The following is a 27,659-nucleotide window of genomic DNA, read 5'->3' as shown; positions in this document are numbered from 1 at the left end:
CTCTGAAGGTGACCAGTGAGACTTACTGATATCCTGATGAACTCATAAATTTTAAGATATTTCCTGCTTCTCAACCAGTGGTATTCATTAAGCTTCTTGATGCTGTAGTTGTCTTGTGTGTGGCCAGTGCCTCTCGAGCTTGGGTTCTGAGTCCTTATGTGTAACTCTGTGTCTTTGATCACACTGATATTGGGTATGAAAAGATGATCCAAGCTTATCTTGTTCTGGGATTTGACCATTTCTTCAAAAACCCCTGGCTTCTTTTAGTGGGAAATGTTCTTTGCAACTAGATTAGGGATTGTTTTTAGGCCTTGTCTGTAGATAGAAGGATTAGCTAGACAGATAAAATACCTCTTGAATTCACCTTGAGAATTCCAATTTAATTCAGAACTGCTGAGTTTTCATTTAACCTGTTGTCTAGTTCTTGTGTGAATCTCTTGTCTATCTATCTGTATTTCCTTGCATACTGAAAATCCTGGTTCTTAAAGGATGATGGTATTAGTTTATTTCACAATCACTCATTGACTGTAGCCCACATTACATATATGTCAGTTTCAGATTCATTATTACCATCAGCAATACAACTATGGCGAATAGCTTACATTTTTCTTTCTTGGCAGGGGGGTAGTGCTGGGGATCAAGCCCAGGGCCTCCCACATGTTAAGCAGACACTTTTTCACTGCACTAAGCTATACCTCAAGTCCCCTCAAAATGTTTGCATGTGTTCCTTTCTTCCCATGTATGCTTTATAGTTCTATATCTCATTGTCTGCATGTTTTCCCACAACATAGTATGTATGCTTCTTCTCAACCCTCATTTAGTTTTAGTTCTACAAATAACATGTGTCTAAACTGAGTTCTACCATGTGGATAAGCTTGTTCGAATCCTTCACCTGAAAGCTCATTTAGCTGGTTATGGAATTTTGGGCTCTCTTCTTTTCCTGTGGGCACCTGATGCTACTCTGGGGTTCTGCTTTTCATATGGGGATTGGTGGCCAGCTCTTGTGCTTTGGTTCTGCAAGGATGGCTTTTTCTTCTGTTTTATTGCAAAGGCACCCACGGGCATTTCCAGTTTACTACTTAATCCCTACCCCCAACCCGCAGTATGGGGAACCGAACTCAGGACCTCGCTGTGCTTGCCAGGCAGGTGCAGCGCCACTGAGCTACATGCCCAGCCCCACTGTGCATCTTCAAATAGATTGAATGTCAGTGAGAACTTCCTGTGGAGGTGATTTTGCAAATATCAGGATCTTCCCTGTAACCCCTGGGCTGAAGGTCTCAGATCTCATGGACTCTGGACTCTGGACAAACTCATAATCCCCAGAAAAAGAAAAAAACCCAGTTGGCACTAATCTGTTCTGACTGTTCTGTACTTATAATCCCTCACTCAGTCGGCTGTTATCAAGATCCAGCTGTATGCCAGACCCTGTGCACGATGTTAGGAATATAAAGCTAATGATCTCCTTCTTTCTCCCCTCCAAGAATGGGGAGATTGCTACACAAATACCAACATGGTACAGGGAAATACTCGCTAAAATAGAAATAGAGACAGCAAGGTATGCTGGGGGGAGAACAGCCCCTATGGACAGCAGTGTCTATATCAGAAAACAAAAGTGCGCATGTTCTATGACCCAACATATAAAATGCATATATTTGGCAAAAGGAAGAATGGAATGTGCCATTATGAGAACAGTTTTTGCTTTAGGGAAAGAACAATGGGTAGTTTTTCTCTTGCTAAAATTTTTGTTATTTCCTAGCCATGATGTGCTTATGTATGTACACACGCACATGCACGCGCGCACACACACACACACACACACACACACAGAAATATGATCCCTTGCTAGTTTCCAATGCACTTGTTCCCCTTTGGTGCTGGTCACTGAACCCAGGGCCTGGTGTGTGCTTTCAAATGTGTCACCGACTTGATTTCCAAGATCGAGGAAAAGTAGGAAAAGCTGACTGGGAAAATGATGGTGCCCTAAACCCCAGCTGGAATGGTTTTGAACCAGATCCCACGGAAGGGGAATGCCAAGCAGGTGTTTCCAGAGTCTGGAGAGCCTGTCAGCAAGCACGGCAGCACCTTTGCGATGGACAGACACCAGGAAATGGGTCAGGCAGGAACTAGCAGCAGCAGCAACTGCAGGGGAGTACACTGCCCTCACAGTGAGTGCCGGCTTGGTGGGGGCAGTCGCCCCAGGAGTCCACCAGGCTGTGCCAGGCCGGGAAGAGCCCAGGGATGACAGCACAGACGGGGATAGAGTTGTGTGTTCGAGAAAATGGCCCACTGGCACTTTCTGCGCAGACAGAATGAGACCCGAGCTGTGTAAGAGAGGGAGAGATTCTGTTCATCCCGGACAGTCACCAGCCAGCACCACAAGACACATGTGCTTGGGGCAGGCATCACAGTAGCCCACAGGGTTCCCAGAGCCAGCCCCTTCCACATCCCAGCATCTGCCCCCTCCCCCCAGCAGGTAAACCTGGATCTCAAAACCATAAACAAAGGCCTGGTGAGCGTGATGGGGCGGCTGCTCTCCAAGGTCAGGTGGGAGATTTCGAGGACCCAGGAGTTCAGGGCCAGCCCGGGGAAGGATAGCAAGATCCTCTGTCTTAAAAAATAAAGGTTTAGGGCCGGGGATTTGGCTCAGTGGTTTCGTCGCCTGCTGCGCAAGCACAAGGACCTGAGTTCGGTCCCCGGTGCCAAAATAAAATAATAATAATAAAATAAAGGTTTAGAAGCCTCCAGGGTCAGACACTCTCTAAATACTGCTTCTCCTGGCTCCTCTATCCCCTCCCGAACACCCGAGGAGCTGCAGGTGACTCACCGTTTTCAGAAGACGCTAGACAGAGTGCGGTGTCAATGTAGCGTCAGACTTGCTAAATTCGGATAAAGAATAGCTGTGTGTCTGGAAAATGTAATCTTTCAAAATCAAATTCTATTTAATGTGCCTCAAGAGAGCTTGGTTTTTTGAAGAAAATGTTTCCACAGGTGATGGAGGAAGTGGAGCTCTCCGGGGAATGGTCTCTGCTATTTCTTGACTGAGTTCTCTAAAAGAGGCCTTTTCCCCCCTCCCGGGGTCGGGAGAGAGAGAGATGCGTTGCGGATTCGCGTCAGGGATTCTTCCATCTGTGCTATGAGGAAGGAACGCTTTAGGGAGGATGGAAGGATGCTGAGGAGGGCGAGCCTGAGAGCAAGCTCTCAGATGACCAGAATTACGGGGCTGTTTCTCTGGACAACGCAGCCCGAGGGGCTCCCGAGGGAGGAGCTGCCCCGCCCCCAGGGACCTGGGTCCAGCACCGGCCCACACGGCACCTGCCTGGATCCAGTTCAACCCACGATCCGGTTCCAGCCAAGAACCGCAGACCGCGAATCTCACGGCCACCGGAGTTCCTAGGACTCTGCCAAGGCTGGTGTAGATTGAAGGGGAGAGAGAGAGCCAGACAAGCTCACCAGCATTTTTATCTCTAGTGCCCCTCACCCAGTGCTTTTTCCCCCAGTACTGGGAATGAACCCAGAGCCCTTGCACTGAGCTACATCCCCGGCCCTTTTGTACTGTTTTATTGCATGAGATGGGACCTCACTAAGTCACTAAGCTGCTTTGTGGGGTTTACTTCATTCCCTGCTCCAATGAGTGCAACCCTCATCTGAAAAGACCCCCAGCCCTGGCCTGCAGCAGCGTATCTGCAGTGACAGAAGGGATCAGCGCCTCCTGATGTTAAGAGACTCTTTTCTGCTTCTAAACAAAAGCTATTGGTGGTGGAAAATTTCATTTCTCTCTTATTTTCTGCAGGGCAGGACAGGTATGCACCTCTCCAGGTTCTAACAATTACCATATCAGGGTCGTCGCTTGCACGACAAACTTACCCACTTGTACAAGACGTCAGGTGAACTAAATGAAAGTGTAGCTAAGAGGTAAACCAGGCATGGTGGCCTAAACCTGTGATCCCAGCACTCTGAGAGGCTGAGCCAGGAAGACGGGAGGTTTGAGTCCAGCCTGGGAAACTCAGTGACTTAGTGAGACCCTGTCTCAAAATGAAGCGGGTTAGGGATGTAGCTCAGTGCAAGGGCTCCCGCACGAATGACAGAGAAAGCATGCAGGGGCCTGGTGCCGACCACCTGGCTGCACACTGCCCGGCTGCTCACTGTGCCCTAGGATCTGCATCAGTTCCGTCACCGCTGTCTGCCACAACTTCCTCGCCCCTCCCCCAGTCACCCGTAGAGCTGTGAGTGTGACATGCGATAAAGGGTGGCAAACAGTGAGATCTGGGCCTGGTACAGAGAAGCACCCAGTAAACAGTAGCTGTTATTATCCTGTCTTAGTAACTGATTTCTCCCCCACTCTGGGAAAATACCTAGAACCCAGAATCATATCCCTAGCACATTAGTTCTCGGCCCCTTCATTCTGAGTCAGTTTCTGAATTTTCCTAACCAATGAATCCAAATGTAGGCAGTATGAAGAGAGTACTTTTTAATGCCCTCCAGATTAAAGGGAGAAGCTAGCTGCTACAAAACATGGGAAGGGGGCCACCCCAGGGCCCTCTACTCTCAGAGTCATCCACTGTGTGTCAATGAATCTAGTCGCTGCAGGGAAAGTGATTTTATGCCCAGCATCTTCCCTGAAAACATCTGTGCTGCAGGTGGCTCAGCATCCACACTGTGCATTCTCAGGCCAATAAATGCCAATCGTGCGTTGATTTAAGTTGGCTGTAAAACCATCAACAGAGGCAATAAGACCACCAGGCACAGCAGGGGACAGAAGCCACAGCACTGCTCTGATGGCAAATACCTTGTCCTCCTGCACCCACCTACCTCCCCTCCTTCCCTCTCCACACTGGCCCTAGCTTGTAGGGGTGAAGGAGGCGAGTGAGGGGGTCTTGCAGGCTCTGGAATATTCGAGTGTGGCTACAAAGTCATAGCACCTAATTACAAAGTGATGAAGGGTTTGATAAGCACACGATCACATGTTTAACCATTTGTAAGCCTACCGTGTGAGTGTACACTCACGTCACTGTGCAACCACGCCCACCACCCACCTCCAGACAGGCGCAGTTTGCTTGGGGTTGTTGGAGACAGGAATCAAGGATAGTGTTTATGAGGCAGGAGGGTCACAAGTTCAAGCCCAGCCTGGGCAACTTAGCAACTTAGTGACTTAGTGAGACCCTGACTCATTAAAAAAAAAATTACAGGTAATTTTGCATGTTGGTTCTACTGGGAGGGCTCATGTGTGATACTCACAGGTAAGTAACAGAGGCCAAGGCCAAATGGGGGTGTCTAACGAGTTCCCTGAGTAGAAAGAGGCCTTCTGGCCTCTCTGAGGGCACTGTGGGCTCCTGTTACGGTCCCTTCTGATCTCCTAAAGGACATCAGTCTTTGAGTGCACTAATATTTCTTAATGTTTAAATGAGTCACGCATGTGTTGAGAGGACAACAATGAACTTAAACCTTGAAGTGAAACAGGGTGCTTGGTCCGCAGTGACAAAAGAAGACGAGAAGTGGAAGGAAGACCGCAGGCTCAGCCAGAGCGGCTCGTGGGCTCTGTCCCCAGCAGCCACGTGTTCCCTTCTCAGCCTCTGAGGTGCCATCCTGAGTGTACGCTGGGCATCCGGCCCAGGTAATGGCAGTCAGGCCAAGTGGACTGTCTCACGCGGCAGGCTAAAGAAAAGGCTTCTCACTGCCCTACTTCAGATAGAGCTTAGAAAAGGCTGGGAAGGGGCCGCAGAGCCAGAGATCAGCAGGAGGGAGATGTGCAGTCAGATTTTCCATGTTGGGAATTGCCTCGGGGAGGGTTATCCTTTCATTCAGCAGATGCTCAGCGAGCCAAGTGTGTGCTGAGTGCATTGGTGATCGGGACAAGCAGGACTTGTCGACCTGGGCTTCACTGTCCAGCTCCAAGGAGGCCGACAATAACCAAGTGACCCCACGACGGCACGTTTAGGCTGCAGGAGGAAGTCTCGGATGGGGCTGGAGGTGCCGCACAGTGGTAGAACATGTGCCCCCGCCTAGGCTCCATCTCCAGTGCTGGAAAAAGAAAGAAAAACTTGGATCAATTTTGTGTATTACATGTGTAGGGAAACTCCCAGTATAGGACACCTTGAGTCGCTGGACAAAATATAAAAACCATGTTCCTGATTTTTGCTCATTTTGTTAGGTTTGCTGTGGTTTGAATGTCACCAGGCTCCTGTGAGGTATGACAAGTGGGACCGGAGGGGACATTTATGTGATCATGTGATAAGGGCAGAGCTCGTGTGAGTGGGTGAGGCCACTTGCGGGCTCACCAGTCACTGAGTGTTGAGGTCAGGGGGTGATGTGTCCCCCAGAGCCCCATATCCTTCATGCAGCAGTGCTCAGATGTGGGGCTTTTAGTAATGCCTGGGGCACGAGGGCCTCGATGCCATCAATGGATGAACCCATAAGTCAATGGATACCGGGAGATGATGGGAATGTTAGGGGGTGGAGCCTTGAGGAAGGAAGTAGGTCACTGGCAGCGTGTCTTGAAGGATAGATATATTAGCCCTTACCCTCCTCTCTCTCCCCCTCTCTCGCTCTCTCTCATTTTCTCTCTGTCTCTGACTCTCTGTCTCTGTCTCTCACCCTCTCTCTCCTTTCAGCCGCCATGAGGTGGGACCCCTTCTCTGACACACACTCCAGCCACCATGATGTTCTGCCTCACCACAGGCCTAGACCAGCAGAGTCGGCCACCCATGGACTGAAACCTCTGAGACTGAGCCAAAATAAATCTTTTCTCCCTCTATGTCGATTTGCTCAGATATTCTGTCACAGCAACAGAGAGCTAACACATTAACTCAAGGGTGGGCCTCTTTTAAAAGCCAGTTTGGCTCTGTCTCTCATATTCTCCTCTCACACATGGTGCTGGTGACACTGGGTCTCTCCAAGTCTCCACCAGTGAGAGACACCTCACAGCTGCAGCCCTTCAACCTTGGAACTCTCAGCCTTTGGAATCATGAGGTGAATGGGCCTTTGTTCTTTATAAATCACCTAGTGTCTAGCATTAGGTTATAGCAACAGACAACGGACTTACACAAAGAGTGATTTACATATCATGAAATTCATTGATTTTGATTGCACACTTCAATGAGCAGTAAATGTACGGGGTCAAATAAGCACTGCCACGTTCATGATACAGCATATCCCCTCGGCCCTCAACATTCTGGCACAGCCTTGGCCCTCCTTGCCCTCAGGAAGCACTAATCAGCTTCCTGTTACTGTAGTTTTGCCTTCTCTAGAATTTCATGTAAATTAAGTCATGTGCTATGTAGCCTTCTGGGTCTGAATGCTTTCATTTAAGCTAATGCTCTTGTGATTTTTTCACATTTTAATATGTCAGGAGTCTGTTCCTTTCTTTGTGTGTCGGTGGGGGTGGGGGGTGCGGGGTGGTGATGGAACCCAGGGCCTGTCCACTGCTACATCCCCAGCCCTTTTAGATAGGATCTTGCCTAGTCACTAAGTTGCCCGGGCTAGGCTCAAACTTGCCATCCTCCTACCTCCTAGAGAGCTGGGATTACAGGCTTGTGCCACCACACCACACTGGAGGCTGCTCCTTTCTGTTGTCGAATGACATTGCATTGGATGGATAAACCACAATTTGTTTTATTAATTCACTATTGATGGACATTAATTCATTGCTGATGGACATACGAGTTCTTTCTGATTCTTAGCTCTCATGAATAAAGCTGACATAGTCACCTCCAAGTCCTTGAGCAGACATATACTTTTGTCAGAGCCCACAATATTGATTATGCACAAAATATGCTGTAAGCAGTGCAGGCTGCAAAGAGTTCAATCCCTCGATTGGCTCACTTTAAGAAGCGAGTCTGACTGAAGCGACGTGACTCACTGAAGTATCTCATGAGCACTGTGGTAGCGCGCAGATTAACATGACCTCCCCGCTAACGGCCACCTCCAATTACTCCGAGAGTACTGGCCTATGAAGCAGTGGGGCTAATACGAGATAACATCTGTAGCTGAGATTGGAGTAATGGCGCCCAAATTCCATTCCCACAATTAGTGCCTTCATAGCTTGAAGGACAGTGCTCTAATTACAACCGTGTATTTTGTCTGTCTTGCTTCTAATTTGAAAATGCCTTGACTCCTCTTTAAAGCCTTGCCTGCATTAGTTTCCATGGTGATTTCACATACTGCACATCTTTATGTGCACCTTTACCCTGAGTGATGAATAATAAAATTCAGTGGAAGAGACGAGCCAGTGCCTTTTGCCAAAGGAGCATGGGCCGTCCCAGTTCACACTGTCTCTTTAACTCTGTCTTAAGTTTTCCTTCAACTCTGCGTCACGCACTAGGCAGGTGGGGACTAGAGACTCACTGCAGGAGTCTCTGGCATACTTCCATTTATCTAAGGTAAGTACCTAGGCACGGAATGGCAGAATCCTACGAATGGCTCTCAATGACCTTGGTGCTTGAATAACACCTTTCCCTTGGAGTGTGGGTGAAACATATGAATATAATATCACTGCCACAAACATGTTATCTTTTGTTTTTTGGTACCAGGGATCAAACTCAGGACCTTGCACTTGTGAGGCAGGCATGGCGCCACTGAGCTAAATCCCTGGCCCAACACAAACATGTTATCTTACAAGGCAAAAGGAGATTATCTGAGTGGGCCTAATCTGTTCATGTGACCCCTTTAACCACTGTCAAGAAAAAAAGAAAGAGAAAATATAAAGAGTGTATTAGTACATTTTTGTTGCTATAACAAAATGCCTGAGGTGGAGTATTTTATAAAGCCAAGTGATTTATTTTGCTCATGATTTTGGGGACAGGAGAGTCCAAACAGTGTGGTGGTGTTCTGGTTAGGGCCCTCTTTCATGCATCCAACATGGTGGGAAATAGAAAAGGAAATGGTTACCTGCTGAAAAACTAACTCCACTTGTGAGGGAGGGGCCCCAAGACCTAACTATCTCCCACTAGGCCCCACCTCTTAAAGGCCCAGCATCTCTCAGGATCAGCACACTGGGAACAAAGCTTCTGCACAAAGACATGTGGGGGACAAAGCATGCCAGGGGAATCCAATGTGTCCTTACTGGCTTAAAGATGGAGGGGCCCTAAGAAGAAACACAGGTGGCTTTGGAAGAAGAGAGGGACAGAGAGGCCATATCTGAAGCCAGCAGGGAGAGGGGGACTTCAGTCCTGTGACCAGAGGAACTGGCTCCTGCCAGCAAATCTGGGAGCTTGGGAGAATCCCATCTCAGAGCCTCTGGGAGAAGATTCAGCCTGGCCAACACCTTCATCTCAGTCTTGTGATGTCGCAAAACCTGGCCACAAGAGTCAAGACCTCCGATCCATGCACCCGAGATAACAAATCAATACACTAAGGTCTGGGGGATTTGTCACAGCAACAGAAAAGGAATACATGTGGAATGTGGGTGGTTAGCTTCCTAAGAAACTGCCTCAAAATAAAACCTGAAAAGGACCGGTAATATGGCTCAGTTCAAAGGCCCTGGGCTCAATTCCCATTATTGAAAAACAAAACAAAATAAAACCTGCCAAATTGTTCCCCAAAGTGGCTGCAACACCTTTTACTCCCTCCTGGGATGTAGGAAATTCCAGTTGTTCCACATTCTTGACAGTATTTGCACTGTTAGTCTTTTTCAATTTTTAGTGCTATTTTACTGTGGTTTGATTTTGTTTACAATATTGGGGATTGAATCCAGGTGGTGCTGAGCTATGGTCTTGGTCTTTTTTCTCTTTTTTCTTCTTTTTTAGAATCTTTGTAAGTTTCCCAGGCAGGCCTCAAATTTGCAATACTCCTGCCTCAGCCTCCCAAGTAGCTGGACTCACAAATTACATGCATTGTGGCTTTGATTTGTACTTCCCTAATAACAAAGGATGTTAAGCATCTTTTTTCAGGCTAATTTCAAATCCATGTATCTTCTTGAGTGAAATGTCTGTCCAGATCTTTAGCCTGTCTTTTAAAAATTGGATCAAAAGGACCGGGGATTTAGCTCAGTGGTTCCACCGCCTGCCTCATAAGCGCAAGGTCCTGAGTTCGATCTCCGGTACCAAAAAAAAAAAAATTGGATCAAAGCACTGCTGGGTCAGTGGTGAAGGAAAGGAAATAGACAGCAGCTTGGTAGAAGGCAGCTTGGTCGCACTGGGGATCAGGATGGCGCAGAGAGGTTGGGGCATCTGCCAGTCCCTGGTAGCTGAGGCTCAGTTTCAAGGAGCTGCATCTAGGACCAGAAGATAAAATGTCCAGGCCTCAAGCAAAGTGGTGGCCTGGGGTTGCTCAGAAGAGCACTTGCCTAGCGCGCCCGAGACCCTGGGTTTGATCCCCAGTGCCACAAACAACGACAACAACAAACATAAGCAAAAACACACCATATGAAGCCAGAACCCCCACCCCCAAAGACAGCACAGTTGTTACCCAAAGGGAAAACTCTCCTGCAGGATTTGCTACCCACCCCAGTCTGGCTGTGGGGAAGCCTGGGAAATGCTTGCTTGAGAATTTGCAGCTCGCACTCCCACTTGCACCCGTGTGAGCCGGAAATGGATACCCGTACGGACTGCAAACCGAAAAGGTAAAATTGATTTTAAAGTGGCCCTGTCACTTCCTGCTAGCGGCAGGGCCCACCCACCTGAGCACTGCAGTCAGCACAGCGCATTCCCACAGGCGAAACTCCAGGCGCGTGAATTCACCACCGTAAAAAGCAGGACGTGAGCAAGGAACCAGGACGTCACAAGCTGAGACGACAACCTGCTGAGGCAAACCTACAGACTCACGGCTGGGCACAGAATGTGAAATGAGTATGTTGATATTTTGCTAAAATACGATAATGGAAATAAAAGTATAACATGGAACAAAGCATTCAAAGTTGAGAGATTACTTAGAAAAAAATGAAAAGTAGATGCTAGCTGATTCCTCAGTAGCAACGGGAAAGCCAGAAGTAAGTAGAATATGTTCAAAGCACTGACTGAAAATAACCACGAACCCAAAATTGTGTCAAGTATAATTATATTTCAAAAACAAAACCAAAGTAAAGACATTATTAAACCCAAACTGAGACAACAGAGTAAAAAGACAACCTTCTCATTATAAATCTTTCTAGGGTTCTACTTTAAGGAAAAGGAGAATGATTCCAGAAAGAAGTTCTGAGTAGCAAAAGGAATGATAGGAAATATAAGTAAAACTGTGGGACCGGGCTTGGGGGTGCATTCCTGTAACTCCAGCACTCTGGCAGGCTGAGGCAGGAGGATCACAAGTCCAAACCCAGGCTGGGCATCTTAGCAGCTTCAACTGTCAAAATTTTTTAAATTTTTTAAAAGGCTGGGGGTGTAGCTCAGGGAAAAGGCCCTGGGTTTGATTCAAGGACCAAAAATCAATAGAAATCTGAAGTAAATAAATAAATCAAAGAAAAAACCCAAATTATGGACAAATACAAACAATATTATATATATAAAATAATATCTAATTGAAAGTTTAAACATATCAAAGCTAAAATTAAAACCTTAGAAAAATAGTCTAAAAATCAACACTAACACATATACTCTAAAGAATGCATCCTTCGTCAGGCACTATCTCACTTAATCCTTCTAATCTCTCTCCAGCAAGGTGCTATTACTATTTTCACCTTTCACATGAGGAAATACAGCCAGATCTACCTGACTGTAGTCTTAACCACTCTACCATATCCTGGCAATATTCACCATGGACAGGCAAATGTGGGGTCACAGTGCAGTTCAGTGATACAGCATGTGCTTATTATGTTAGAGACTTGGGTTCAATCCCCAGCACAGGGGGGAAGGAATTAGCAAGTGGAAAGCCAAAAATATCTCCAAACCATCACTGTCATCCATATAACACACACACACACACACACACACACACACACACACACACACGCATGATTTTGAAAGTGTGGAATCATAACTATTTACTGTTTTGAATTTCACTTAATATTACCAGTTAGTATTATAGTCTGAATATAATCATCTTGCTCTTAATTATTCTTTGGATAGACATTTTTTATGATTGCTGTTATGGCTTGTGTCTAGATGCCCCCCTCCCCAAGACTCATGCACTCATAGGTGGGGTTTTTGAGAGGTGACAGGATCATGAGGAAGTGATGCTCCTCAGTGTCAGTCTACTGCTGAGTTTACAGATAAACGTAATTTGGGAGATGAACCTGGCTGGAGGAGGAAGATACTGTGGGTGTGGCCTGGCAGGTCTCTCTCTCCCTCCTCCTCCCTTGATCACTCTGTTTCTCAGCCTCCAGGCCATGAGCAGTTCCCCTCTGCGATTCCCGTCTGCCATGCCACCCTGCCTTGGAGCCAGCCGACTATGGACTGAAACCTCTACAAACTGTGAGCTACAATAAAACTTTTCCTGCTTTAGGCATTGTGGGTCTTGGGTATTGCATCTCAATGACGAAAAAAGTAACTAAGACAATTGCTTTGCTTAGTTTTTGTTTGTTTTGCAGTACTGGGGACTGAACCAGTACTACCCTTTGCAGTGAGCTCTAACTCCACCCTTTTTAAAATTATTATTATTTTTGAGACAGGGTCTCAGTAAGTCAATAAATTGCCCAATCTAGGCTGGAAGTTGTGATCCTTCCACCTCAGCATCTAAGCATGCTGTGATTACAGGCATGCTCCACCATGCTCTGCATGCTTAGTGTTTTTAACCTCCTTACGCTTATACTTCTTCCTTCTAAAATGTTCACTGTTAATATTTGTTAGAAACAAAGATGATTTAGTTAATATTTTTCATTTTCTCAAACTTGAAATGTGGATAGCTGTTCTGTAGCTGGGTAGATGTATTTTGCGAATAAACACTGTTGCTCCAGCTTTCTTCATATTGTTAACTCCAGGTCCCCCTCTAGGTAAAACAAGCCAGTGGGCATGGTTATTTAAAAACAAAATGGTATGTGCTATAAAGCAGAATCAGGATACAACATGTGAATTTTCAAAACAAAAATTTGATGGTTCTTGACAAAAAATCTTTTTGCTTTATGCAGAAATTCTCCTGTATATTTTCTTTTAGACACACTTGTTTCCTTAGAGTATGAAAATGTCACTTGCTTTATAAATATTGGATGCATAGGAAACTTTTCAGAAATGCATTTATTTGTGATTTTCAAAAAGATGCATTTGTACATAAGGTATGTCAGTCGTGATCCAGAGATTAATATCGTAGGTCTACAATGTGTATAAAATCTCATCAATGCGAACCTGTCACTAATTTTAAACTTTTAATAGCTCAGATAAGGAATATATAATTTATCATAAGGAGAAACCAGTATGGGACATGTGTGCATGTGTGCAGTCTTTTTTATGCCTCACCTGAACTTTTTTAACTTGTTTCATTTTACCCTGTAGTATTTATTTGTGGTTTGATGAGTGTAAACTGTCCTTCGCCACAAGTAACCAGGTAGCATGTGAACATTTAAATTTGTAATAAATGTGATCTCTTCCTTCACGTTGCCCTCTTTCCCTGGCCACACCTTCTCCTGAAACTATGAGCTGTTGTAACCATGTATTCAGCTTAGTCTGATGGCGCAGGCTGTGTTGGGAGCAATTCTTCAGTTTCTAAGCAGGAAGTCATCCATAGTTAGCATTATCCCCAGGAGTTCTCCCATTTCACAGGTAAGTCCGGGGCTTTCCCTCATTCCTACTTGGGGCAAGTTAGTGCTCAGTGAAGGGAAAATAACTTTTAAGTAGTGTCTTAAGCAGCGTGAGGGAAATATGCTGGAGAGAATGACGAAACCCATTCCAAAGGGAGTACAAACTCACCTGGAAGGGAGGGGTGGGCGAAGCAGTGCCCGACCCTGAGACACAGTACCGGGCTGGCGCTGCTCCCCTGCAGGCTCCAAATATCACTGTCTTCCCGTCCATCCACCCGGAGAGCCCTTGAATGGATGATTTCAAGCAGGCGAACCCTGACACTCTTCTTGGCGCGCCTAGCGCTGCGCCGCGTCGCAGTTGTCAGGGTGACAGCGCCCGGGCTGGAAGAAGTGCGCTCCAGGGTTTCCAAGAAAACCACTCCGGGGAGAGGCAGGTGCGGCGATCCGGGCAGCGCGGGGGCGGGGCGCGCGGGGGCGGGGCGCGCGGGGGCGAGGACCCCGGCCGAGGGGCGTGGCCGGGCTGCGCGCGCCCGAGCGCTCAGTGAAACCCGCAATTCTCAGAAAACAGCTTTCGGTGGTGTCTTGGCTCGGGCATCCGGCTTGCGGAGCAGCACCCTACCCGCTTCCGGCTTGAGACCCGGGGCTCTGGACGCAGCAGCCTGTGCGTTGGAAATGTTCCAGGTCCACGAGGAGCCGCCGCGGAGCCCCCCGAAGCCGTAAGGCTCTGCTGGCCCGAGTCCGGGCCCAGGCGCGACCGCGGCGCGGGGCCCACGGCGGGACGCGGGCGGATGCGGGCTCCGGGGACGGGGTCGCGGGCCCCAGGGTCGCTCCCGGGCGTGCATGCGGGGGAGGGGCGCGCCGTCCGCCGCGGGGGTTAAGCCGGGCGCGGAGCAGCGCTGGCGGGAGCGCGTCGGGAGCAGGGGGTTCGCAGGCGGCCGTGCGCAGGCTGCCGGGCGCTGACTGCACCCCGCTGCTGTGCGGAGGCGTGCGTGGGGACCGCTGCAAGCGTGAGTACGCGCGGGCGGCCGCGCTCTCCCCCACCCCGGCGCTGGGGCCAGCGGGCGGGCTGCGGGGTGTTAGTCACGGCCCGGGGCGGCCCGTGTTGGGGACGGGTGCACAGAGGGCCAGGGCCTGGCACCGATGCAGCAGCTCGGCCCAGCCCCGCCGCTCGCCTGTTCATTCTTTGTCGAGAAAGGGGCGAGGCCGTGTTTTAGGCTCGGAACAGGGAGGTGAGCAGTGCTTTCCCCGCCCGCGCCCCCTCCCCCCCAGCGCACGCGACCGCAGCCACCGCCCTGCGGGGACCAGGTGTGTGGGCAGCGCCGCTGTGTCCCAGCCTGGGGACCTCGGCGCCCGCGGCCTTTAGGCTGCCTTCGCGCTGTCGCCCTGGCCCAGATCCTTCCCTGCCTTCCTTCCCACCCCGGCCCGCGGCGCTCGCTCGTCCTCATGGAGCGTTTTCTGGAGAGCGACAGAAAGAGGAAAAGATCATAATTCCCTGCTTTGGCCCGGAGTGTGATGGGAAGGGGTGTGGCTGGTTCTCGCTCTTGACCTCGAGGGAATCTTGAAGTTCGACTCGGCTGGACGAGACTTGCAGCCCCGCGGAGCTGGCGTGTGCGAGCTCTCCGTGGCTTCCGTCCTTCCCAACCTTGGGCTGGGACTGGGCCGAGTGGTGCACACCAGGCCCCCGCTCTGAGCCCAGCCCGGTCGGCTTAGCGGCTCAGTGAGACGGTGGCCCAAACAAAAGGTAGGAAGGGCTCGGTACCCAAGTCGGTGCGAGGACTTGGGTGTCCAGTCTCGAGAGGAAAACAGAACAGAAGAGAACGGAAACCGTGGTTGACTTCGGTTTCGCGAGTGTCTGGTTCAGGCCCGAGTGTTCCACGGAGACGCAGGCTCTGCCCTTGTCTGACCCAGAGCCCGGCTGCTGGGGTCTGCGGTCTGCGGTCTCCGCGGCTTGGCTTCTTGGTGTTGGTTTCTTCTGTCTGGTCCCAGTGTCCGGGCTGCTGGCCGCCAAAGACCTCGCCTTCCCTGGAAGGTCTGTGGGGAACGCCAGCGAAGAACTGCGGACCGACTTCCGGCTCCCACACCTCAGTCTGCTCACCCACAAAGTGGGTTCTGTCCACTCAGCAAAGTCCTGTCTAACGCTCAGCTGAAGAGGCTGAGATGTGTGCTTGACTTAATGAAAGTACAGAGGAACGAAAGGAAAAGCATACAAAGTGAAAACATTTTTTAAAAACTCACAGAAGCAGCCGAGCATGGTGGCACGCAGCTGTAATCCCAGCACTTAGGAAGCTGAGGCAGGAGGATTGGCACAGGTATGAGGCCAGCTTGAACTGCATAGCGAGATCCTATCACAAATAAATGGAAAATAAAGACTCAAAGAAGCAGTAATCAAATGTAGATTAGAAATTGGCTAAAAACAGACTGCTCAATTGATTGGGCATTACTTGATTTATGGATTAAAAACTGAAACTCTGTGGGCAGACACTTTAATTTTACACATCAAATTATGGCCCTGACCCCAAAACAAAGCTTGATATTTGAATTTGCCTCAAATCTGGATTATCCATCCTAGAGTGTGGTTTTCAGATTTTTGCAAGCAAGTCTCTTTTTAATAAAAACCAGATTATGATTAAGTAAGAGTGTTGTGGAAAGAATGTTATGTGATTCACTGGCCTGAGCCCAGGGATAGGTATTTTTGCCGAGCTCCCTGGGCGGAAGTCAGGCGGATAACTTGGTCCAAGCTCCGAGGCTGGTTTGTGGCTGCAGGGCTGGGCAGGGAGCATCCACCCCTGGCCCAGCGAGGGAGTGGGGGTTGGCAGGGCAGACACATGTCAGCGGACTTGCCAGTCTTCGGATTTGGTGGCACTGGGACTCTAGCTTTCATTTATTAATATGAGTAATAACTCCATGAAGGTTTGCAATGAATTCACAGTAAAATTTTGGAAAGTGTGTTTTGCTTGCCCCACAAAACACCCAACCTTCCTTCCTTTCTCTCTCTCTCTCTTTCTTTTTCTTTCTTTCTTTCTTTCTTTCTTTCTTTCTTTTTGCTAGGGATTAAACTCAGGGCCTCACACATACTAGGCAAGTGCTGTACCACTGAGCTACACCTCTATCCCTTCTTATGTTTTATTTCAAAACAGGGTCATACTAAATTGGCCAGGTTGATTTTGAACTTGGAATCCTCCTGCCTCAGCCTCCAGAGTAGCTGGGTTTACAGATTCTTTTTAACATGAAAAAGCATGTCATGGTCTTATTCTTTCTGAAGGCCCATGTCTTCATGGCCTGAATGTCAGCAGAGTGAAGAACTCTCTAGTTCCCACTTCCCTGGCTGGTGCCTGCAGATTGATCACACCTGTCTCTTCCCTTCCTGCCTCTGACTGAAGGCCTGGGGACTGTCCTGGAGCTGCCTCCTGCTGCCTGTTCCCAGAGACCTGGGGAGACAGAAACACAGTTGTCCTTGCCCATAAACAGCACTGACATCGATGGGTAATCCTTAGAGCTGAGATCCCAGAAATCCCCGTTCATGGGGTCCTTGAATTTCCCTCTTAAACTTCCCACAAAAGCAACAGAAAATTGCATGTCTCCGTGAGCAAGCAGGAAGCATTCAGTACAGCTCTGTGGACACAAGAACATCTTTGATAAAAGCAGAAACAATTCAGATCTAGCACTGTGACGTGGCTGGATTCTCCCTGCCTCCCACCTGTGGGTTAGGGCTTTGTGTTCTGGTGTGGTTTATTTTGACACGTTATAGTTGCACATATTATGGGGTGTATTCGCAGCTTGGATGCATGTTTACATCACACAATGATCAAATCGGGGTGATTAGCATATCCATCACCTCAGACATTTATCATTTCTTTGTGGTAAGAACATTCAGAATCATTTCTTCTAGTTCTGAGGTACTCAGTACATTTTTGTTTAACAACAGTCACCCTTCCTTGCAACAGAACCCAGGGACTTGCTTCTCCCACCTAACTGCGATGCACACATTGCTCAGCCTCTGGCCCGACTCCGCGCCCCGGAACCACTATTCTCCTCTGCTTTTTTTCCCCTTGTATTAGTTCATGTTTGCAGTACCTAATATTTGCATTCCTCACATGAAGCTGGTTCGTGTACACAGCACGTCTTCATTCCTTTTTCATCCCCTCCCTCCTCCTCCTCCATCTCTTGATCCCTTCCCATTTGAGAAAGATCTAGCTCCCTGTTTCCTATTATCTATCTTTTATTTTGCTCTTTATTTATATTTTGGGTCTGTCTGATTTATTTCACTTAACATTATGGTCTCAAGGAGCATCATTTTCCTACAAATGACTCAAGTTCATCATTCTTTATGCCAGAGTAGTACTCCACTATATGTAAATACCTCATTTTCTTTATCCACTCATCTGTTGATGAACATATAGGCTGCTACTTTTATGATGTCAACCCTTTTAGATTCCACATACGAGTGAGATCACACAGTACTTGCCTTTCTGTACCTGACTTATTCCCTACAAATAATGTCCTTTATGCCCACCACGTTGTCACAAATGACAGGATTTTATCCTCTTTCTGGTGGAATAGTACTCCCTCGTTTATCCTGTATCTTGGCTACTGCAGGTGTGCAGATGTGTCTTGGGCCTACTGATCTCGTTTCTTTGGGATATGCAGTATACCCAGCAGTGGGGTTGGGTGGTCCTATGGTAGTTCTCTTTTAATTTTCTGAGGAACCTTCATGCTGTTTTCCCCAGTGCCTGTACTGATTCACATTTCCACCACCAGCGTAGAAGTCCGTCCTTTTTCCCCGTGTTAGGGATGGAACCCAAGGCCTCACGAATGCTGGTCTTGCCCTTTCTTTCACGTGTAATTAATTTTTCTGACTGCCAAGGCCTAGCACTCTAAGGGCTGCATCTTCTGCATGTGAATACACAGCTGTCTGGCGCCATTTATGGAAGAGGCTGTCTTTTCCCGACGTGTCTGGTTGGCGCCTTTGTCAGAAAGGACTGCGGTCTTATGTTTAGCTCTTTGGGTGAATGTGGAGAACAAGTGTAGGGGACAGTTTGGGCATTGGAAGGCAGAACACTTGCTTCTGTCTGGCTGTCGCCCTCACTGTGGCTCTAAGGACAGGGCAGTGTGTCCTTGTTCCCCGGTGATGATGAACTAAGAGCTAGGAGGACACCGAGCCCGGTGTGGCACAGTGGTGGAGACGGGCAGTGGATCAGGCACCTGCCCCAACACTGATTCCCACCAGCAGCCCCTGTGCTAAGCAAAGGTGCACAGAGCATAAACACATACACAAGTCGACCCTCATTAGCAGCTTCAGCGTCACTTTCCCTGGGCTCCGAGGAAACAGGCAACACTAGTGTGGCGAGCAGGGGCCACTTCTCCCACTTAGGGCCAGGAAAACCTCCCCAGGTTGTGGCCCTGTGGCCTCAGGGCTCCTGCCAGCTCCTCAGCTCTGCAAAGTCTAGAAAACAGAGTTCTCAGCGTCTCACTACACCCAGGCTACACTGTGTGAATGACCCAAAGGAAAGGAAGAAGTGAGATCCAGGTGTCTGGTTGGAGTCTGTGCACCCGAGAACAGAAATCCCGGTTTGAAGGGACAGAAGCCTCGTCAGCCTTCCTGTCACGGCCCGGCGGGGGCCAGGCTGCTGACCCAGGCCTCAACGCCTGTCTGGGTGACTGCTCCCCACCCAAGTCCTCCTTTCAGCCACGGCCCAGCCTGCGATGTGCGCCTGGGACCAGCCCCAGCCCGGCTCTTGTTAGGCCCCATCAGCTGCCCTGTTGCTGGGAGGACCTCACTCTGCTCTTTGAGTGTGTGAGTGTGTGTGACTGTGTGTCTGTGTGTGTTTGAAGCAAAACATTTATTGGTACTTTTTTTTTTGGTACCAGGGATTGAACTCAGGTCCTCGCGCTTGCGCAGCAGGTGGCCGAAACCACTGAGCTAAATCCCCGGCCCTATTGGTACATTTTACGTAGACATAATTGTACCATTCATCGTAGGGAATCTGCACCTGTACATGATATGTCTTGCTGCTGCTTTTTTCCCATTCCCCTCGCCTCCCTTCCACCTCTCTCCCTCTCCTTATTTACAAAAGCTTGGTTTCCATTTTTTCCTTCTATTCTTTTTTCTCTGCCCCTCCCCGCCCATTCCCGTTCCTGTTTGAACATTTTCTTCCCATTTCCCAGTCTCTGTTACACATTTTGGTCCTCCTTTCCACTTTCAGCTTCTCCCACCAGAGAAACAATGTGGAATTTAAACATGTGTGTCTGATTTCCCTTAAGGCGCTTCCATTCATCTAGAAATGGCTCAAGCTCTTTCTTTTCTGGCTTGATAATGACACGCTTCCTAGGAGAATCCTGGCTGAGGGGCTTGTATTTTTTTCTTGAGGTGGTTTATCTGGGTGCCTCTCTATTCTAGAACCTTCCTGTTGGCCCTTCCTTTTAGGCAAAAGATCTACTCAAGTGTAATAAGGGATAGAGAGAAAACAAAACTCCAGTCTTTTTTTGAACTTTTTAAAGAGTGGTGGTAGAGATATAATTTAAGGGGAAATTTGAAGCTGCCACCTAAAATATAACTGTATATTCACCACTAATCAATTCTTCTCTATCCGGAATGATCAAAGACTGTCTCTATATTAAATAAGTGAGGATACTAGTATGTTGTGTATTATTCTGAACTATAATTGGTTCTTTTTTTTTTTTTTTTTGGTACCGTGGATCGAACTCAGGTCCTTCCGCTTGCAAGGCAGGCGGCAGAACCACTGAGCTAAATCCCCAGCCCTATAATTGGTTCTTTAACAGCCATAATTCCAGGCCTGGAGGTGTAGTTCAGTGGTAGAGTGCTTGCCTAGTGTAGCAAGGCTCAAGGTCCAATCCCCAGCACCACAAAAACAACCATCAATTCTATTGGCTATTTTATTTATTATTAATTATTACTAGGGGGAGTTGGCAGTGCTGATAATGGAATCCAGGGCCCTGTCTATGCTATAAGTGCTCTACCACTGAGCTACGTTCCAGCCCTGCTTCTTAAAAATGTGACAAATATTGATGGAAGTGTTTTTCCACCTCTAATAAGAAATAAAAGTCCATCAGAAGGGGAAAAACAAGAGAATCTGAAAACACCTCTGTAATTTGGTGAAAAGACTCTCTCCTGCCATGGTTTGTCAAGACACCTTTAATAGCAGTTAGGTGCCATACTTCTGGGAGAAATCCAGTAGCTGTGAAGATAATATAGTTAGTTATCCAAAAAAACAGTTATTCCTACCAGTTTCTGCTATGAGAGATGAACTTGGTGAAAATTCAGGATTTCAACCCATAGGATCAGTTATCTACATGAGTATGTTACTCTTTTTGGACATTTTCTCACAAGCCATTGTTTTAGCTCTTTTCAGTAAAAGTTACAACTTCATCATAGTTTTTAGTTTGGAGATGAGTAATGTTTCCATTGTTATATCTCTAGTCTACAACTTTCTAGACCTGCTTAGTGCCATTTTTAGAAAATGAGTCAGTTACAGTCTTTACAATGTGGTTTTGAAACGTCTCTTTGTGACCTTTCTGAGTGAAATATTCCCTGAAGTTTTTCTCCCTTCTCTTTCCCTCCCCCTCCCTTGGTTCTTTTGAGTTGCTCTCAATTCAGCATCACTAAGAGAAGTAAGTTGCAGTATCTGACATTCCTCCCTGGACAAGGTTCTAAGAATAGCATTTCCGAGATAGTACAGCAGAACTGGCCAATCCCGTTAGCTTCCCCCAAGGAAAACCAGTCTGTCCTGTGAGTTCCTATTCAGACTTTAAGATGATTGTTTCCCAGGCTTCACTTTCAGAGAGAAAAGGGATGTGCTGGGGTCTAGCTCTCTGCTCCCCAACAGTGAGTACATCACTTTCTGGTTTTTTTCATTCCCTTTGTTTCTGCTTCCCTAGGAGGGAGAAGAGCCCAGCCAGACCATCTTGCCAGTGGGAATTAACTCTTCCTTGGCTAGAGTCTTTGGACACCGGCTTCCTGCCCACTCTCCAGAGTGCTGAATAGCAAACATTTGGTTGTCTTTTGAACTAACATAGCTGCTTTGTTCTAAAAATGCAATACAAAACTTTGAATAGGGACTGTATTCCTTCTTGTATACAGAAACAGTGCAAGCAAATGTTTAGAACCAACCTCAACTTGCTTTTACAAGCACAGAGATGGACCGAAGATAGAGGAACATTTCATGCCAAAAAGAAACCTTTGTTGATGGAGACTGTGAGCTTGTTGGCAGGCGCCATCCTTGTCACTGTGCACACGTGATCCATTCAGTTCTAACAGGAATCCCAAGGCAAGGGGTCCACCTTGGCAAGTTGGTCCTCATTCTAGAGGTGGAGACTGTGCCCGGAGAGCTTGATAAATTCTCCAGAGGCCTCAGCTAATAAGAAGCAAATGCAGGCGTTTGACTCACTGTCTGACTTAAAGCCATTTTCTTTCTATATATGACATCACATACAGCAGAATCAGTTGGAATATTCTATTCCCCGGCTTAGGTCTTAGAGTAACCTGCTTAGGAGGTGACTGAAGCTCAGAGAACTCTCACTGACAAAGCCACAACATTTAACTACTTTTGTGTTAAGTCATGATGTGTGTCATGTTATGTTACGTCATGTTATGTTATGTGGTGTTCTCTCAAGCCAGTCACAAGACAGGTCCAACACATTTCTTAACAACTGAATATTGGCAGTGTTGCAAAGTAGGAAACTATGTCAAACACCCACACAAAATCATTAAGTAAGGGTTGCTCCACAGACCACCAGTGAAGAAATGCACTCCTGTTCTCCACAGCTGACATGATTGGGGTTGTGTTTACTGGGACTTTCCATCTGTTGGGGAAAAAAAACAAACAGATAAGGCAAGACTGGAAAAACCCAACTGCTCAAGCAAGGTTGGTCAGAGTGTGGTTTTGAAGAAGTCCGATGAAGCCAAGATTCTTCAATGAAATCCATGTGCACATTCTCTGTGTAGGACCCAGTTGATAACTTACTGTCCAGAGAAAGTATTTGTTGCCACGTTATTGCCAAATTCTTGAGCCTCTAAGGGTAAAGACTTAGTGTTAACTCTATTCTGGTACTTAGTCACTTAGCTTAGTGCGTGGCATACAGTGTGTGCCAATAATCATTTGTTTGAATGAGTGCATCAGGGTTTCCAGAGAATCAGTCAATAGGAGATCTACAGATATAGATGATAGATAGATGCTATAGTTTGGATCTGAAGCATCCTCCATAGGCCCAAATATTAAAGGCTCAGTCCCCAGCCTGTGGCACCACTGGGAGGTGGTAGAACCTTTAGGAGGTGGGACCTGGAGGGAGAAAGTTAGGTCATTGGAGGCATGGCCTTGAGGGGGCTGTTGCGACCCAGACTCCTTCCTCTTTCTCTTTTTCTTCCTGGCCAACATGAGGCAAACAGACTTCCTCACTCTCCCACCATGATGATCTTCCTCCCCACTAGCCCAAAAGCAGTGGGACCAACCACCTATGGAATGAAATCTCCAAAACTAGGAGCCCAAATAAATCTTTCCTGCTTATAAGCTGATTATCTCAGCTATTTTTTCACAAGGGCACAAAGCTGACTAACAATACGTAAATAAGTTTATTATAGAAACTGGCTCACATGATTATGAAGACAGGTAAGTCCAACTATAGGATGAGCTAGCAGGCTAGAGACTTGGAGCCAGTGTTCTGATTTTAAGGACTTGAGTTAGAAAGAAAAGACAGTGCAGATAATGTTCAAAGGCAGTCTGCCAAGAGTTCCCTCTCATGCAGGGACAGGTCAGTCTTTTGTTCTAGTCAATCCTTCAGCTGGTTAGATAAGGACCACTCTCATTATGGGGGCAATCTGCTTTATTCTACTGATTAAAATGCTAATCTCACCTAAAAATACCCTTGCAGAAACATCCAGAATAATATTTAACCGAATATCAGAGGACTTCCCATGGCCTGGTCAAGTTGACACATAAAATTAACCATCCTGATTAGTGAATGACTGTGAGAAACAACTGCTTCTGAACTGTGGAAAAGTAAGCAAGATGGCAGGCACTGGCCCAGCTGTTGAGGTGTTAAAACAACACTCCACTAGTAAGGAGGGCTCTTCTTCCCAGTGAGCAGCTCCCACAGACGGCACAGCGTGAAGCCTTGATCCCACCTTTGGTGAATCTTTCCCTGGCCACTTGTGCCGAGGTGATCAGGCACGGCTGCGTCAAAGCAATTTAACAAGCAGGTTGGAACATGGGCCATGCTTCCCAAAACTGAAAGAAGAAGAGAGTGTTCTTCTCGGTAGTAAGATATTTTGGAGGTAGAGCCTTAAGAAACACCCAAGGACCTGGTTTTTCTAAGAACTTATAGAAAAAATTACCACTATGCTACGGAGTATTTGTAGCCATGTTTAAAACTACTTTGTTGAGTTGGTTTAATGCAATGAAACAGTTACTATAAATGTGGAAACTTGTAGATATTTATTCTCTAAAATCATAACTCATGTTGCATACCCTGGGATCCATGTCCTAAATTTATATCTTAGAATGCATGCAGTGAACTAAAGTAGCCAAGGAAATATGTTTCTGCTGTCTGGTTTAATTTGTATTTAGTTTGTTATTCACACACAAATCCGCTTTAGGGTTTGTTTGTTTGGGGGTTTCTTATGTTGTTTTGTTTTGGGTACTGGGGATGGAACCAGGGACCACATGCATGCTAGGCAAGCATCCTGTCTCTGAGATATACCCAGGCCACAAATGCACTTTAGACTCTACCTTTTTAGACATAGACAATGTTATTTGAGAAAGATCAACTGTTATTAAGGATGTTAGTATTTTTTCTCACTCAGGGTTCCATAAATTTTTTTTTTTTTTTTTTTTTGGTACCAGGGATCAAACTCAGATCCTCGCGCTTGTGAGGCAGGCAGCAGAACCACTGAGCTAAATCCCGGCCCAGAGTTCCATAAATTCTTTATTGTAGCAAGTTGTTCCTAACCTTGATTACCTATACCAGTGATGGCAAGCCTTTTAGAGCTGAGTGCCCAAATTTAACCCCAAACCCACCTATTTATCATAAAGTGCCAACACCGCAATTAAACCCCAATACTGAGGTTTTAGTTTAGAAAAAAACTCATATGTTAACATCTTCTGTCTTAAAAGAAAAACAAATAACGTGTGCCTTAAGTGCACCACCACTAACCTATACTGTTAAGCAAGATTGCCCTCAGAAGTCATTCTCATATTGTAACATTATAATGACTTTTAATTTATACAATAAGCACATGCACTTAGTATTTTAAAGCTCATATCTCATACCTTTCTGGTACTCCCATCCTCTAGTCTTCCTCTCTAAAGACGATTCCTTTTAACATTCTTAGCCATTCTGCTAATTGCTTCCATGATTCTAAAAATTATCCTCTTTCTACTAGTTTTTTCTTTATTTATTTAAATAGGTACTATATTTACACAGTTCAAGATTTTTTTTTTAAGATAAAAATAATCAAAAGCCTTACCTCCTGCCCTAGTCCCCAGGTTCTTTCCAATGTAACCAGTGTTACCAGCTCACATGTGCTCCCTGAAATGTCCTTTACATGCATAGACTGCTGATGGTTAGCTAATTGTAGGTATTATCTATTGACTCTCAGTTATACTAGATGTCAACTTATTTTTCTTTCATATACTCTATTTTCTCTTTTCTGTCTCTACAACTGAGTAATAGTATAAGTCTTGATTACATTGCTATATTTGTAGGGCTCTGTAAATATTGTCAGTGCTTAGTCAAATAGTTTACTGTTGTATTAGTGAGCTTTCTCATCACTGAGGCACTTAAAGGAGGAGAGGTTTAATTTGGCTCATGGTTTTGGAGGATTCAGTCCATGGTCACCTGGCTCCAAGGCAGGAGCATCATGGCAGAGAGTGCAGCAGAGCAAAGCTGCTCAGTTCATGGTGGCCTGGAAGCAGAGCAGTCAGGGGAACAGTGCCAGAGAGGAAAGGACAATGAGCCAGGTACAGACCCCAAGGTCATACCTCCATGACCCACCCAGACACACCCTGAAGTGTCCTCCACCAGTGCCCTGGCAGCACACAAGCCAATCAGGTTGACACAGTCAAGCTTAACCTTCACAACTGTAATTATGTGTCCTTTTATAGACTGAATTTTGTTTGCCCAGAGTTAATAATTATTTTCTCACTTGATTTTTCTATAGGCTTATTGTAAATGTTTTTATCAAATGCTCCACCAGATATGTCATATGATTGATAATCCTTTTTTTCCATTCAAGAAGTCTCAAACACTTTACTGGTCCCTTTCCCCATACTCCCTTGAGATTTTCCTCTTAGGTGTCTCTCCCACTTCAATCTGGACTGTTTTTTCTCCAGCCCTGTGATGCTCTTGGGGCGGACCTGTTTTTATTACTCTCCTGTGTGGAATTGTCTTTTCTTCAGTGTCTGCACCATCGTTTATTCTCTTGGTTTCATTCAGTGTTTCTGAAATACAGCCCCTAATAGCTTTTTAAGAAAAAGGGGAAATGGAAGGTAATTTTTCAATTCTGTATTCTCACATTTCATAATATAGCTAGGTAAAGACTTCCTTTTATCTTTCTGGGTTCCCTTCTATTTGTTTGTTTTATTTGTTGTTTCATATTTTTTCTTTCCTCAACTGTCTAGAGGACTTGACTGTCCACTCACATTCAAGGGTGCGGTTCTATAGTATTTTATTGGGATCTTTGATTTGGGGGGCTGGCAGCTGATAGACTTTATAGGGTGATGGCAGTCAACCAAGTTTTCTTTGAATTGCCCCAGAAGGCAATACTGAAAGGATTTCTCTTTAATGGGGCCATTTAGTTTCTTCTTAGTTAATAAGCCTTCTAATCCTGGTGATGTAGCTCAGTGGTAGAGTGCTTGCTTAGAATGCATGAGGCCCTGGGTTTGATCCCAAGTACCACAGATAGATAGATAGATAGATAGATAGATAAAAATAAAATCCTTCTAGGAATCCATCTGCTTCGGGTAGGTAAAATTGATTCCCACCATTCTGGGAGCATGCAGGGGAACATAAATTGTGGTACAACTGTAAAATAGTATTCTGTGTACCCACACATACATGCAAAATGGGATTACAGAACTAAGTATTTCTGTAAGAAAATGTGTCCATGGCATGTTATTCACAAGGGAAATGGAATGATAAATTACATGTGTCCTTTTGTTTTAACAGGGACTGTTTTCGTCTAGAAAACTGGTGTGATGCTAGCTTGTTAAGTGATCATTTCTGTGGGGTAGCATGATAGGTGATAATAGAATACTCCTAAAGAACATTTTTTTTTGGTAGCAGGGATCGAACTCGGAACCTTGCTCTTGCAAGGCAGGTGGTGGAACCACTGAGCTAAATCCCCGACCCAAGAACATTTTTTTTGAAACTAGGAGAAAATGTATATAACTGTACAGTAACAAAGGGCAGGCAGGGAGCCCAGAGAAATACTAATAATATGTATATTGGATAATCATGATTAATTGAGTCTTTCAAATAACTCAGCATTATTTTTTTCTTCTTCACAAAACCAGTTGAATAGGGTGACGGATACAGTGTTTCGTAAAACAGAATGTGTAATGACATACAGCGGTTAGTTTAAGTGCATCGTTAAAAGCTCTTTAAAATACAGTCTCACGGTGTTGATTTTCCCGACTGTTCTCTAGCACATATGCCAGGTTCCTTAAAAGTTTTGCACTTGATGTGCATCTGTAGCAGCGGAGGCATCTTTGCTCTCTAAGAAACCGATGTGTACTGAGGAGCAGAGAGGTTGAGTTCATGACGCAGTGGGGGCCAGTATTTCAGGCGGGTTTGTGAGTGGAATCTCTCACTGGCTGACGACGAGCTCGTTAATGATCCGGCACTTGTTACTGTATCTCGGAGATGAGAGGCTGGATTCAGATTCTTCAAGGAAAATTGTATAATTGGTCCTACTTAATATGGTTTAGCTGGGTAAATGAATTTTAACTGAATTTCACTTGCTTATTTGGAGTAGCATTTTTTGACCAATTTTTCTAGTGTGATTTAAGTTTTATAAATGTATACAGTAGTTATATGCACGTGTGTATAA

The 27,659-nt window shown here is 46.3% G+C and overlaps 1 protein-coding gene and 1 long non-coding RNA gene across 3 annotated transcripts in view; one reads left to right on the top strand and one right to left on the bottom strand.

Moving 5' to 3' along the window:
- Nucleotides 1–4,453: 4,453 nt before the first annotated feature.
- On the bottom strand, nucleotides 4,454–14,103 carry LOC110346582 (uncharacterized). The gene is made up of 3 exons (XR_002390708.2): nucleotides 13,767–14,103; nucleotides 10,613–10,731; nucleotides 4,454–6,018 (listed from the first exon to the last, which is right to left on the bottom strand). It is a non-coding gene; the product is annotated as an uncharacterized LOC110346582 (long non-coding RNA).
- Nucleotides 14,104–14,134: 31 nt separating this feature from the next.
- Trim2 (tripartite motif containing 2) overlaps nucleotides 14,135–27,659 on the top strand; it is a 169,707-nt gene continuing 156,182 nt past the window's right edge. Inside the window, exon 1 of one of the 2 annotated variants that reach the window (XM_087205760.1) lies at nucleotides 14,135–14,313. The gene's annotated coding sequence lies outside the window, so the exon portion shown is untranslated. The remainder of the gene's footprint in view (nucleotides 14,314–27,659) is intronic. The other variant, XM_087205759.1, reaches the window with a different exon arrangement.

Source organism: Heterocephalus glaber, unplaced genomic scaffold, assembly GCF_053883595.1.
Source record: "Heterocephalus glaber isolate CG9 unplaced genomic scaffold, H.glaber_assembly_v1.0 deba00000613, whole genome shotgun sequence".
In the NCBI taxonomy this organism is placed as follows: Eukaryota; Metazoa; Chordata; class Mammalia; order Rodentia; family Bathyergidae; genus Heterocephalus; species Heterocephalus glaber.
The sequence above is the reverse complement of the archived record's forward strand: the minus strand, read 5'-3'. Positions and strand labels throughout refer to the sequence as shown.